Raw genomic sequence first — 15,425 nt, 5'->3', positions numbered from 1 at the left:
TACTTTTTTTCATTCCAGCTTTACAATAATTTAATATTTTTTTAATATAATTTAAACTTATACTGCAAAAAAGATGGTGACATTCGGTTTGGTGGAAAATTTTCGCACGCCAGTTTTGTCCGTGATTATAACGTTAATCAATTCTTATTCTGTAATGAAACATTCTGTTTCAATTATTGGGCCACCCATAAAAGCCATTCACGAGCGATACGCGCGTGTTGTCGTGTGTTTTCCGCGAAACGGCGGGGAAATGCAATTTGCATGCTGCTGTTGCAGCTTTGTGAGGGAACGTACGGGTAGTAGGTGTATACCAGGGCGAAGCTTGCGGAACTTGCAGGGCCGCGGGCGGCCAAAAGAGGCGCCGTACAATGTTCTCGAATACCGAAAATCACTCGCGTTACAAAGCTATCGCGCGCGCGGATTATTTGTTCCTGGCAAAGTTGCAATCTACCGTGCGTGTGCGGTGGACCTGTGCCGGTCTTTCATTCCGAAAAAAAAAAAAAAGGAAGAAAAAAAAATGCGGTTTTTCCGGCGCGCGCGAACGTGTCGCGAGTGTCACAGATGACATCTCGCCGACGCGAGCCTCGCAATCTCGTCCCGTAATTTCACCCGTGAAATTCCACAATGATTTTCATTCGCCACGAAGAATTTAATAATTAACGTGCGCTCTAACGTCCCGAATGGAAACATTTACATTTGCAATTTAACGCGCGTAACCATCTATTTTACAAAGCTTTGTTCAAAGCGAACGAGCGAAACGACGTTAACCGTAAGTAGATTACGGATGGTGGAATCGAAAAATATTTGTTAGCTCGCGAGAGAGAGAGAGAGAGAGAGAGAGATAGCGCGAGTGCATCGAAAATCGAAGTCTCTTTCACTATAGCACGAGAACGCATTTATCTATTTACCTTGATGTAGCTACTCGATCCGACCGATAAATTTCCGGCCTTCCGGTAACACAATGAGGAGCCACGCGGCTGCGAAAAGCGACGATAATTTTTTGTGTCGTCCGTTAAATCGTACGAGCTATCCGGCTCAATCAGCTGTGTGCGAGAAGCTGTCAAGCTCAGGCCTTACTTTTTCAGGGCTTCTATTTTTTTTCCTCCGTTTCACCCGTCCACGGATATTGGACACATGGTCAAGGATGGTCGTTAGGGCGTTGCGGTATGAAATATTGCAAGAAAAGGGGGGGAAGAGGGGGGGGAGAGGGAGAGAGAAGAGATTGAGAGAAACCGATATCGACTAGCGGAAAAACGCGAAAAGCCGCTAGCCAATTTGCGGTTGACTTCGCGAGCGAGAATTCGGGTCAGCGGATACTTCGAATAGAAATAATGGCTTTACCATTTCTCCCTCGAGGTGATTCGAGGCTTGCGTCAAGAAATCTTGAGCGAGTAGCGGATCAAAGTTTCACAGTTTTTGTTCATAGGGCTCTGCATTTTGGATTTTAGCACACTCGGGAAATTTAATTTTTCAGGATGTATACTCCTTGAGAAAGCTGAAAGCCTTTTTGAAGAAATCAGGGAATTCTCGTGGAATTGTATCGGGACTTAGGAAAAACTTAAAATATAATTCTTATTTTTGTAATTTTGCTCTTGTAATATAAATAATAAATATATATCTATCTCTGTTCATGTATTCAACGTTTGAACAAAATATTGAATATGCAGTATATATTGTTTATTTTAATTTTTAGTGGATGAAAAATGAAAATTACAAATTTTTATCTTGACGAAAACTGTTCGGTTTTATTCAGTACATTTATAAATCTAACTTGAAGTTTAAGTGGCTTTATTTTTTTCTTTGTATAAGTGAAAAGCGTTAGAAAACAGCTACGATAAAAAAATTTATTTTAAAAAATTGCGTCAAAAAAATTTTTTTTTTAATATTCTCTTCACCTGGACTTTTGAACAAAAATGCCTAGAAGATTAGAGAATTTTCAGGGAATTTTTTTTACAAGATTCGAGTAGACGTCCTGTTTTTGATAAACGACACAGTCGTGTGAAGCGAGAGTGCTTCTTTTTTTTATTTCACACGCGTAATTTTTTAAAAAAGGCGAACGAATGGGAATGTGCTTTTAAAAGAGGATCATTCGGATAAATTATATACTATTCGGATAAATTGAGATCCAAAACGGTTATTTCTTCCCAGAATGTCGCGTTGAGACGTCAATGAAGCGAATTTTAATGGGCACATTTTAATGATCGAGGTGGAAACGAAGATTGTTCCGTACTGTTAAATGGGATCTGTTATGGGAGACCGCAACTTCAAGTAAGAGCAGGAATCGTAGTCTCTTTTCACGGAGAAAAGACCGTCATTCTGATAATTAGATACAATAGTCACTGTTCCATTTTCAAATTAAAAATGGTGTTTACGCAGAATCGCGTTAATCAATCTTGTACCATATCGTATATTTAGGCGATTTAAGTTCAATTAAAAAATTGCGCGTTATCGTAAACTTTAGACAGTTGCAAAAGTTGCAGTTAGAAAAATTAATAATTAATTATATTAATACATTATATTAATAATTGTATTATTGTTTAAAATGCAAAAATGTTGCAGATGCCAAAATTATTAACGCTGAGAGCTAAATTAATAATTATAATAAAATGTTGTCTTTAAAAATAAAAATATGCAAAATTATATTTGTATTCGCATTACATTTGTAATGCACTTTATACAACTTTTGGTGCTGGTTACCATGAAATTAGATGTGTATATATGTATATATATATATTGAGGAACGTTAAACGCGATAGAGGTAGAGGGGAGGAGGAGGAGGGGAATGGATAGCTACATGTATACGCCTGGATATGCAGCACTCGCATCTAGATCCAATTCCATCTCGACGGAATTTCTCGGCGTAGCCGCAGGTGCTCGTTTTTCCGCGGCGTGGGAGGCCGCAACTTATATTAACCTCGCCGGAAGCGGACCCTTTGCCCGCAGCTCTCAGCTTTTCGCTAGATTAATTTTGGTATATAACGGGGAATATGAATCTATCTATTAGGGAAACCGAGTGTTATGCGAAGATTAGTCAGTGCCATTAAAGGTACTATCAAAACCTTAATCATCCATAAAAATTTCGCAAATATTGTTCTGCGATAAAACATCACACGATGCTAACTCCTTAGCTCGTTATTTTATTGTACTACAAAGCAAAAAAATATCAGCTGATTAAGAGCCTGAAAAATATATACGTAGATATATTATTATTATTCCGTACTGATAGATCATTTTTGTCATTTTGTCCGTACAATTTCTAATATCAGTATCAATTTTTTGAAAACAAATTGTCCTAAAAAAATATATATAATTACTTTTCAAATTTATTATTTTTAGTCTTTATTTAATTTTATTGAAAAAATCAAAAAAGATATATAAATTTTTTCAGACTTTTTTAAACACTTTTACCTATTGATAAACACGTCAAATATACATTGACCTACCTGTACGCGTTGAGGGTGGTAAAAATAACAGTACGGAGTAAGGGTTAAATTTATACTTTCATGAATTCTTTTTTAAGAATTAATATAATATCGAGAGACGCGTAAAAGTTAGGTATTTAAGATCCTGAAAAAAGATTAGTAAAGCAACCCCTACACTTTTAAGAATTTTTTTTCTTTAATTAATATAATATCGAGTATTTTCGACGGGTACTTTCAACCGTTATTACGCCTGAAATAAACGACTTTATGCGACAGAGAGCGATTTCCCCGTCGTTCTAATAATGTTCGTGAAATCGGGCGAAAATACTCGTTGTTCTTCTCTCTCTCTCTCTCTCTCTCTCTCTCTTCTTTCACCAGTTTCGCGGCAACTCTCGCCGCGAGGTTTTTTCTTTTTTTTTTTTTCCGGTGTGATGACTTTTCGAGGTAGGTGAATTACACGCCTGTCGGACGCAGTGCCACGGTTCGCCACACGACGCCGATGGAGAGATCTCGCGTTTGGTAGCTACTCGCGACCGGACGGGGGATTCGTGACAAACCGCAAAAAGAAAGCAACAAGAAACCTAACGGCATGGCAGTTTGTCGTTTAACGCGGAATTAACGAAATCGAGCGCGACAGCACATTGTCCGATAACCGTATCAGATTGATGTCCATTAGTCTTTTCACGATTTGTTAAACTTTCTCGTGTCTTCGTTTATTCACGTCATTCGTGTTGATTGCAGAAAATTTATTTAATATATAGACATGTATATATTATAATATTATATATCTTAATATAATTTTTCTAATATGTAATTAAATATTAATATACAATTAATATAAAATTGTATAATAATATAATCAAATACAATATTTCGATGATCTTGAAATATAATTATTAGATACTTTTAGCTCTCTAACAGTTTTTTCTTTACGTTTTAATTTTAATACCAATGTATCCAAGATGACAGTTGTTACTGAAGGAAAACAAGGATATGGGTGGTTTCCGGATTCTCATGCGAGAGAGGAAGGAGGGCTTCGTAAGTAAAGGAACGGGTACTCTCGCATCACGAGATTAAAGACGTCTGGGAAGCTCTGGAGAAGACAGTCTTTTAAAATAACCGCGCGTCCGCGTGTAATTTGCAAGAGGAGCGGACGGGACGTGCCCATCGCTGTCTGCAACTCAGTCGCGTTTTGCAAGTCGTGTTTTCGGATTGAAATGCCCGGCACGCAGGCATCCCCGGGCTCGACAAAGTCCGTCGAGCGGAAGGGAACAGAGCCCGATTCCGACGCCACGCGAAAGCAATTTTTATATTAAAGCGGCCGCCATTATCGGCACAAGTGCGTTGCATCACGAAAGTGTCTGCAATCTTATGTATCAAGCTGACGACATATTTTCCTTCTATTTCCCTTACATACAGGGTGACTCTAAATCACTACGAAAAATTTTAAGAAATTATTTTTTGTAAAAAATTAAGCAGGACATTAAAATTAAAATTAAATTAAATATAAATTAAAAGTTATCTTTTATATAAACATCCCTTTTGAGAAGTTACATTCCTTAAAGGGACAGGAAAACTAGGTTTTTATTTTCTTTTTTAAATTTTGGTAACAGGTTCAAAAATGAAATTTGAAGGAAATTTTTCATTAATAAAAAGGATACTTATTAATGTTTTTTTAATCTTCCCTCATTATCATTATAAAGGGATAAAACTAGCAACCTCTATTTAATTTTTTATTAGAACTTTTTAACGTGCCGGGATGTGATCATCTAAAGTATATATAATATGATAATATTTGATTAATTTAGAATTTTTTTTTTGCGTAAAATTAATATTTTTTAAGTAAAGAAATGAAATATATTATCATGCACAACACGATGCTAAATGATTTCGAATTATGAGAAGTTGAATTTTAGAAAAAAAAATAAAATAAGTATTCTTTCTTTTAGTGGAAAATGTTCACCGAAATTAATTTTCTCAACTTGTGCAAATTTGAGAAAAAAATAAAAACTTAATTTTTACCTGCTTTTTTGAAGAAGTATAACTGCTCAAGGAAGGATATAGTAGTTTATGTGAAAGACTCTCTTAATTTTCAACAAAGAATGATTTTGAAAAATTTTTCGCACCTATTTAGAGCCATCCCGTATAAAACAAGACTCCAGCTGTAAATTCAATAATAAATTTTTCTTTTAGGTAATTTTTTTCTTCCTCTCTTCACCTTGGCTTTAATTTTTCTTCAATTAATCTCACTTTCGCTATTAATATATTGTTCTTATTTTCAATGTCGGGTGCGGGTTTCGAGGAGGCTTACGAATACGACACAAAGTCTCCTCGTGGTTGCCTCGCACCACGTGTCGTTTTCTCTTTCCATCGTCGAGGAAATGGCGGCGTGCAGTTTACAGCCCCGTGCCTCATGTAGATGCATGTTTATTGCCGCATTAGTAGGGAACAATGCATAGGAGGGGGTAGAAACTGCCATACATATACACAAACATATACGTACTTCCCGTACCAAAGGTGCCGGGGTTGGATTCTGTTGGTTTACCGGAGGATTCTGTACTCTCTCTCTCTCTTTCTCTCTCTCTCTCTCTTTTTCCGCAAAATATTCTGTCTCGAGGATCTGCTCTCGTCGTTCGCATTTTCACATTACCGGAAACGACCGAGAACGAACCCTCCTAGGCATGAACTTCTTCCATTTTCTTTCTCACGGTCTGTCTGTGTTATTTTTTCTTTCCTTTCGCAACATTTCGATTTTTGTGAGAGCAGCTGAATATTATCTAGCATCTTAGCGTCGGTAGATTTCTGCAAATGCACTCATATGATATTATCGATTCAATTATGCGAAAAGACTTGTGCTGTTTTCGAAATGCTATTTCTGCTGCAAGAAATGAAAACAGGAAAATTCTATTTTCCACTTAAAGTTGCTGTTAATAATACTACTATTAATTAGAGCTCTATTAATATATATATATATATATATATATATATATATTATATTTATAAATAATAAGCATTATTGTGTTTATTATATTTATAAATAAAAGCACTATTATATTTATTATGTAATATTATATATATATATGTATTTTAATATTCAAAAATATAAGTTATTAATTAATTATATTTAATTAATAGGTGAAATAATCATTATAGATTATTATTATTATTATTATTTATAATACATTAATAGATTAATTAAATAGCTCTAATTAATTTATTATTAATATTAATAAAATAAATAAATTTAATATACTTTATTGCTTATGGAGAAATCTTTGTCAAAAAATTCAATTCAATGACATTTCAAAATTTAAAACGACAGCATTTGTAATCGAGCTATTGTTTCATGCTCAGGTTTATCGAGCAAACACAATCTCTAACATAAAAATCTCGGAATCTGCTTGAAAAAAAGCATGTTAATATATTTGTGTAATTACAGCGGTTTACGCGATATCATTTGCGCACGAGAAAATTTAAACTGTTTTCAAAATTTTCGCCTGAAATTCTCCGTCTCCATTTTTCATTACGCACTCGTCACATATGCAAGAGCGACGACGCAATTTTCATGGAACGAGATAAAATGATTCTCGTGGGCAGCGACGTGCAAAATGACGCACGTCGCCTCTCTCGCGTCGATTAGACTCGACGAATGCGGGGGAGACGCGAGTAAAAGGACCAGGATCGGCGAGCGAGTATATTATTCCGTAATGGCGAAACGATTAGTCAGATCACCCTACGCAGCGCTGACAGTTGCACGCGCAACCTGCACATGATTAATAATCGCGCTCGCCGGCCGCGTCGTTATCGGCGCGCGCGACCGTTATCGCTGTCTTCCGCTTATCTGCTCACGCTACGACTTTCGACGCGCTCGACCGTCCCATTGTCGGAAATTAATTCGTTAGGGCAGAAAGAAGAGGGGGTGGATTGGAAAAGAGAGAGAGAGAGAGAATTATGGCTCAGGATTTATTCGAATCGCGTACGCGCCTCCGCCTCTTGAATAGTCAAAACGATCCGATTTGCCAACCTTTTTATAATAATTTAATTAATACTAATAATTTATAATTCAATAATTTTTTGATCGATGGATCATGAGAATTTATTTTCTTCAAAAGTATATGACACATGTTTGTTGAAGAAAATCTATCTGTCAAAACACATATGATTGAATAAAATTAATAATAAAACGTTAAAAGAAAAGAAAAACGTACTCATTTACTGTAAAAAATAAACTGCAGATAAATTGAAGTTTTCTTACACTGTTCAAATTTTCAGTAGCGTAATCTGAATATTTTTGAACTTTCAGAGAACTAATGATTAAGACAAATTGTCTAAAATTACTTTTAGACCTCGAGATCTAAAAGTTCAGACAAAAATGTGTCTTATTTTCTTAGGCAATTTTTTATAACAATATAAAAAATTGTAACTACAGATAAAGTATCTGAAATTTTCTTATGGACACACTGTCCGAATTTTCAGAAGAGTAATCTGAATTTTTTTAAACTTTCAGAAAACTGTTGGTAAAGACAAATTTATCTGAAATTACTTTCAGACCTCGAGATCTAAAAGTTCAGACAAAAATGTGTCTTATTTTCTTAGGCAATTTTTTATGACAATATAAAAAATTGTAACTACAGATAAAGTATCTCAAATTTTCTTACAAACATACTATCCGAGTTTTTAGAAGAGTGTCTGACTTTTCAGATAATCTTTTAAACTTTCAGAAACTGATTCTGATGATCAAAACAAATTATCTGTAATTACTTTTAGACATCCAGATCTGAAAATTGAAGCAAAAATGTACTTTTAGGCAATTTCTTATAATGTATCGGCTAATTCTGCGCGAAAAAGGATCTTAAATAAAGCAGTCGATTAAAATTCCGGGTTTGAAAAAAATCGCGGCGCGACTGATTGTACTTTAATACGGTTGCATGTGCCGTGATGGACACGCCACGATGCGTGCTACATCACCGCGACGGCATGTGCAGCACATTTTTCGAGATAAAGAGACGAGAGTGGAGGTGGGGCCGGGAAGAGGTGGTTGGGGGAGGGGCGGATGCGGGGGAGGGGGATGGGAAAAGGGATGAATTATTCGTTGTCTCTTGCACTCTGCACCCTCTGGACACTGACGCCACGTTATCCTGTCTACCGTGCCGACCCTCTGCCGCTGACAGTGTCATCCATAATGTCCGCAACGAGCACGAGTGACATTTGCACCCCCAGCGCACGAAAGAATTTTACCTCGGTCTTCTCGGAGGAAGAAACTTTTTTTTTTTTTTTTGCGCGACGTTCTTTCGACGTAAGAATAATTGCCGCGAGATGTGAATAAAATAAGCTGGAATTTTGCTATTTTCTTCTAGATTGTATTACTCTCTCGATGATATAGAGGGAGGAGGGAATTGATTAATCAAAATGTTAACTTTACACACGTGCAAGCGATATTATAGGCTTCCGCCTTCCGAGAAACTTTCCAAGAATTACTGGCCGAAACGTCGATATTATCCTAGAGTATTAAAATATATATATGGCGGATTCAGAGGAAAATGCAGCCTCGCCCGCATTCGCACGCGTTCTATAACGCGCGTTCCGAAATATCTCAAGCACGGCGGCGGCGCTAATTAATTGGCTCGTAAATTAACGCGGCAACAATACCCGGACGCGGGCGGGTTCCTGCGTCCCCGCCGAATCACGGAATTACTGGCACGCGCTGCGTACGTAAGAATATGCGTGATGTATGCGGTATTCAGGTGGTCTCTCTCTCTCTCTCTCTCTCTCTCTCTCTCTTTCTCTCTCTCTCTCTCTCTCTTTCTCTTTCTCTTTCTCTTTCTCTTTCTCTTTTCCGCTTCTCTGTCTCCTCCCGCTTTTACGCGCGCCACCCTTCCCGCTTCGTTTCGTTCTCGCATCTTTGCGAGAATTTTAACGCCGCCAACCGGAATGCGGAATTTATAATACAGGAGCGACAAATGCGATACCGAAAGCCGGCTTGCTTTATCATTTTATTATAATATTTCCGGGCTTCCCTCGGAATAAGAGCGAGAGATGTGATTTCGCACGTCGCGTCGCGGCCTCTGGCGGTGGAAAAAAGAAAAGTGAATTTTGTCTTCAGGATTACTTTTCAAAACGAAGCTCGCGCTTAGGAATTTTCTCTCAAGGTGCGGCGAGCATGTTGTATAGAAATTATATGTATATATAAAAGCAGGTCGCGAAGGGTTACAAATTGAGTGCACCTGTTGCAACAACGCGGCAACTTATGTACACGGCTCGTAGGGTACTTTACACGATCGTCAACCCAGAAAGAGTATTCACCTTTATTGCACCATTGCTGGCTCGGAAGATCATCTGGAAAATCTCTCGCAAAAAGCGAGGAAAAAATTACGTGCCTCGAATATCTTTCAACGATATAGTCCCGGCACAGATTGGTAATTAAAAGGAACTGTTGATTATTTCATTTACTGATACAAAAATAAAACTCATATATACTCTCTTTCACTTTGTTAGATATTCGCGATAAAGAAAAATTTCTCGCACATGTATTTAAAACAAATTTTCTTGATTTTAAATATTAATTAATTACAATTTATTTTTAATATTACCTGTTTTTTTTTTTTTTTTTTTATTCGAAATGGAAATAGGATGAAAAATTTATTTATATAAGTCTACACAGGGTGTAAGATACGACAAAATTGCACTCCTAATACAATATTAAAATTGAAAAGACTTTAGATGTCGCTCTAACAGATTTGATTCCCGAGTTTCGCAATTAAATTATTGTGAAAATCATTATGAGAAATAATAGACTGTGCGACAAGTAAGTCTAAAAATATAGTGAAGTATTTCCGCGGGTTATTCGCGTGTATCGATCGCGTCCCGTACGTCGACACGGTTTTTTGTCGCGATCGTTAAGTGCGTGTATCCATTGCGCGACAGATAAGCCTTTTAACACTTGACGAGACTCGCTTATATAATATCGCACGCACACGTGCGATTCACGCGAGCGGTGTTATTGAGTGGAAGACCGATAACGGCGGCCGAGAAGCCCGCCCTCGATGCAACATCGGGCTGCAACGACGAAATGCACCCGCGATAACGACATAATCGGGAATACGGACGTGGCATGTATAGGGATATTATTGGCGTTGCATCGAGAGAAACGACGTATGTACTATACGGGGGAGGGAATGAAATTTCTGCGCGATGATTGGCTACAATTTCACTCGACGGACACTCCAATCTGCTGTAAATTGCAGCTGCGTTTTCTTGGGATTTGTAAATGGTTTTGCCTCGCGTTGTGTCTATCATAAAAACGACGAATGCAAACTAAGGGATAAAATACACTCGAGGTGTCGCGAGTCTCGGGAAAATAAGCGGAATTCTCAGAGAGATTTCTTTTACATCTGGAAAAAAATCAAGAAACTCTCGTGAGATTTTATGAGGAAATTTTTTTCAAAAATTCTCTCTTGATTATTTTATCCTCACATTATAAACATTCGGGGCAAGCCAAGCATATATGTAAATTATGTTTCTAAAATATATCATATTATAAATATCTATCTATTTCTGTTTACATGTATATTCAATGTCTTAATAAAACATGGAATATGTAGCATATATTCTTTATTTTAATTTTTAATAATAAAATTTAATAATTTTTAATATAAAGAAATAAAGCGCGAGTAAAAAAATATTTTAGAAAGTTTCATGAAAAAGTCTTTAAAAAAAAAAAAAAGATCTCTTTATCTGGAATTTTGAACAAAAATACCTGAGAAAAATCGGGAAATTTTTTTACAATATTGAGTAGTGTCATCTGCTCGCGTGTGACGCGATAGTCAAAGTGTTGATGTATCCTGTTCTTATTATTTATACGACCACAATGACGTCGACGACGAGACGTGCCAAACCCCAGTCGATCTCTCCCATACTATTTGACGTTCCACGTGTTGGCAGCGTCAAATGTTCGCGCTTATCTTCGTTATTTTATATCTGTCTCTCTCTCTCTCTCTTTCTCTTTCTCTGTCCAAGTCGCATTCCTCTCGTCAAAGTAACGAATGAGTCGTTATGCTAACGTGAAGCTAACGTCGTATTGCACGTCGTTGGCAGCTAGACGGAGACAGCGAGCGAATCGATGCCCGCGCATTGATTTATTAATACGGTACATGCCATGTGGTAACGTCATACTCGCTCTCAGCATATTGATATATGGACTGCCCACTAATAGGTGTGCGAAAACTGAAATAATTTTTCCTTCGCTAATTTCTTCTTTATATCTTTTGCCTCGAACATTTTTTCTCGAGTCTTTCCAACAAATATATTATTTTTTATATAAATAATAAAATATAAATATATATTTCTTATGTGTTAATTTTATATATTATAATATGAGTGGCTCAAATGTGTCAAGTTGTACGAGTTTAAAAAGCAAAAAAATTTGAGAAATAAGGACCTTTGCGTTCGTTTTTTTCATTAGCAGCAGTGTACATAAAAATAATTTAATTATGCAATCTGATTGATCATGAAAGTGAGCGAATTCAGTGTAATACATAGTTATGATGGGTGGATGGTAGATTGCATTGTCTGTATCTCAATCTTTTAATAACTCGAAATCGACTTTGGGTTTGTATCAGAGTCATTCATATACATTTTTTTATTATATATTATATTTTATGTTATATAATATATGTATATTATTCCTACATTAATACTGTTTTTCAATATCATACATAATTTCGCTGGAATTCACTCTGGGATTAAAGGGTGATATATAATGTTGCTGCTTTGGCATCCTTAGAGATTCGTCAAAATTCTCACCTCGATTTATCGCAACTGTTAATTATATACAGAAAAATATGATGTATAGCCGACCTGAAAACACTATTTTCCGATCTAGAAAACTGACTGTGCCGAGAGCCCGTAGGTTATGCTTGTAATAGCTTGTAACTTGGCAACAACATGGAATCAAAATTCGACCGCGACAGCTTGCGGTGTAGGCAGAGGATAGATAAGAAAACTCACGAGAAAGAGAAAGACGGTGCGACGTTTCATCGAATAAAGGGTTAAGTACGTAGCATCGCGGCGTCTTCCCTCCGAGGGAAGGAAAGGGCGGAAGAGAGAGAGTGAAAGAGGGGAGGAAGTGCATCGTCGATGCTCGCAGAGCTACACAAAAGGGGGAGAAGAGCCTCGCGACTACGTCGTGTATCTCTCAGGCTTGCTTGCGGGCTCCTGGCCCATTAGCGTGACGTCGATGTGCATCGTCTGTACATAAATACCCGGCGACGTTTTGCAGCCCGTTACCCACCGGTTGCCACTTTGTAGCAAAGCTAGCAGAGTGAGAGGAGAGACCGGGGCGGGGGGGGGGGAGGGGAGAAGAGGACGTGTGTGCGAGAGTACGCACGAGAGCGAGAGGACGCAGGCGCACTAACGTTATATCTCTCTCTCTCTCTCTCTCTCGACGGGGTGATAGAGGGCGAAGGGGTTGAGAGGGGAGAGGGGGGGGCTTTGTACGTACTACTCTCTCTCTATCGAGAGGGGGTTCCCGGCACTCCATCCCCCCAGCGCCAGGGTCCATGTGGCGCCTGAGCGGTGCAACGGTGGGGGTTGAGCTCTCTCGCTCTCTCTTTCTCTCTTCCCCCTCCCCCTCTCTCTTTCTCTCTTCCCCCTCCCCCCTCTCTCTCTCTCTCTTTCTCTTTCTCTCTCTTCTTCGTGGGACACCCTCGACGGCGACGGCGACGCTGATGTCAAACTCAGTCGCGAGCCGAATATCGTGTAGCGCTCGTGCGCGCTTATCGTTGTTTCGTTGTTGTTGTTATTGTTGTTGTTATTGACGTGACACGTCGCGCGATACGATAAGACAAGGGGCAAGAAAAACAGAGAGAGAGAGAGAGAGAGAGAGAGAGAGAGAGAGAGAGAGGGAGGGAGAGGCATGTCAGGTTCGTCTCTCATCCCTCCTAAAAATATTCTCGTCTCCTTTTTTTTTTTTCGCGGAATCGTGCATATTTTTGTTGCATTCTTACCCGCCGATAACGGATTTTCTCGCGTTATCTCGACGTTGTATGTATCGCGATTTCCTCGTGTGTGGATGTGGGGGGGGGGGGGTGTGTGTGTGTGTGTGTGTGTGTCCGTGTCCATGTAATATGTATACCTTGCTCATGGAACTTTGAAGTATCCCCCCCTTCCCTTCTCTTCCTCACCGATATCGGTGATCCAGCTGAATTCTCTTGACGAGAGAAAACGCTTTCGTCCTTTCCCAATCTGATATACCGGGATATACCGGAAGATTCGTATACGTGCGTGAGCCGAAATCGATAACCCGGGGTGGGGGGAGGGGAAGGAGGGAGGGAGAAGGAAAAGGGGAGAGGGAGAGAGCAGGCACACGAAACGTTCTGGCAGATGCGACGCGACGCCACCGGATCGTTGTAACGTATACGTTTAACTCTTAAATTTCTAATGAGAATTCTAATATTTGAGGATGTCAAGAGCAGATGGGACTTGGAAGATGCCACTGGAATATTTATTCATTCCTGTCTCTCTCTCTCTCTCTCTCTCTCTCTCTCTTTCTCTCTCTCTTTTTCTGCGTGTATATATTTCAGAGATTTTAAATAAAGATTTATATTTCTTCCCATTTTATATATATTTTACGTCTCTGTTTCAAGCGATTATAATTATTAATACACACGTTGTATGGTTGCACGTATTATTTGCATTAATTAATTTTATATAATTTCATGCATTATTTATATTATATTAATCAACTTGCATCAATTGAATATTGTCATTTCAGAATTCAACAATTTTGTTTTGGAAACTTTATATGTATGAAAAAGATTACATTAAATTTAAGGGTGAAGCGCGCGATTTACCGATATATATATCGTTTTGTCTTTCGATCGATTATCACGTAATTGTCGTATCACTATACAACAGGTAATTATGTAAAGACTAAAAAATCAACCTCATCGTCCGATGGCTCGACACTATGCAAATCTCGGCTTCGTTGTGACACGCTAAATTGCCTTCGGTCTTTGTCGCATCATCGTAAAGCGAGAAAGAGAGAACGGAGTCACGTGCCTCTCCCGATTGACATAGGTTAACGAAGTTCGCACGTGCGTTCGATCGTGTAGATCACTAATCCGTTTACGCGCCGTTGAATGATGAATAGAAAATACAGGTTGGAAACGAGAGGAAGATAAAACAGAAAAGCGTGTGATTTCCCAGGAATGGCGATCGCTGCGCATAACTGAGGCTCACAAGAAAGGAAGAGAGAGAGAGAGAGAGAGCGAGAGAAAGAGAAGCATATACAGCGCATACAGAGAGACCATAACCCGAGGTGCAATCCCAATTGCACCGATGCATCTCCGAAACTCGCCATCGATCAACGTTGTTTTAACATCGTTCTATCAGCTCTATGTAGGTATATCCCAGTACATAATAAATTTACATAATCCACCCGATGTTATCCGCGCGCACACGTGGATCTTTCGATAGAGATTCAATTTTGCAACGCGCGATTGTTTGATTGCAAATTTTTAGGAAATAATTTTATATAATATATATATATATATATATATATATATATATATGTATTTATTTATTTAAGTATATAAAACACATATTTATTTATATAAAAATCCCGGCAGTTTTGTTTAGCGACGAAAAAATATATTTTTATAATGTCAAAGAGACGCGAGCTGACAAAATCTCGAATTCTTGTCGCTTTGATCGATCGATCGGGAGGGAAGCTTCGATGTGCATTCTGTATTCCCGATTAAGGAAGTGTATCCTCTCCTGAGACGGACGTGTCTTATTGGATTGGTTTTGCACGCGTACAATATACATACATGCACACGGTGAAGACGTCGGAATCGCGAGACACACGGAGACGAGATGATAGTTATTTCGAATCCGATCGGTGGTGCTTTTGCCCGCCGAACCGGCGAAACAGACTGGACCAGATGTTGTCTAAATCCGTACCATCCGCCGACATGGATCTTTCCCTCTCGCCCTCCCCCTCCC

The 15,425-nt window shown here is 38.4% G+C and overlaps 1 protein-coding gene across 3 annotated transcripts in view; it reads left to right on the top strand.

The window, feature by feature from the left end:
• The window catches only part of Msi (RNA-binding protein musashi), a 133,097-nt gene that overhangs the window by 17,755 nt on the left and 99,917 nt on the right, over positions 1–15,425 (top strand). Inside the window, exons 1-2 of one of the 3 annotated variants that reach the window (XM_072903084.1) lie at positions 12,899–13,342; positions 14,628–14,819. The exons of 1 other annotated variant lie outside the window; for it this stretch is intronic. The gene's annotated coding sequence lies outside the window, so the exon portion shown is untranslated. Of the gene's footprint in view, positions 1–12,898; positions 13,343–14,627; positions 14,820–15,425 lie in introns of those variants that run through there. One more of the 3 variants, XM_072903083.1, reaches the window with a different exon arrangement.

This window comes from Anoplolepis gracilipes, chromosome 12, assembly GCF_047496725.1.
Source record: "Anoplolepis gracilipes chromosome 12, ASM4749672v1, whole genome shotgun sequence".
Lineage (NCBI taxonomy): Eukaryota > Metazoa > Arthropoda > Insecta > Hymenoptera > Formicidae > Anoplolepis > Anoplolepis gracilipes.
This window is presented reverse-complemented; position numbering and strand designations above follow the sequence as displayed.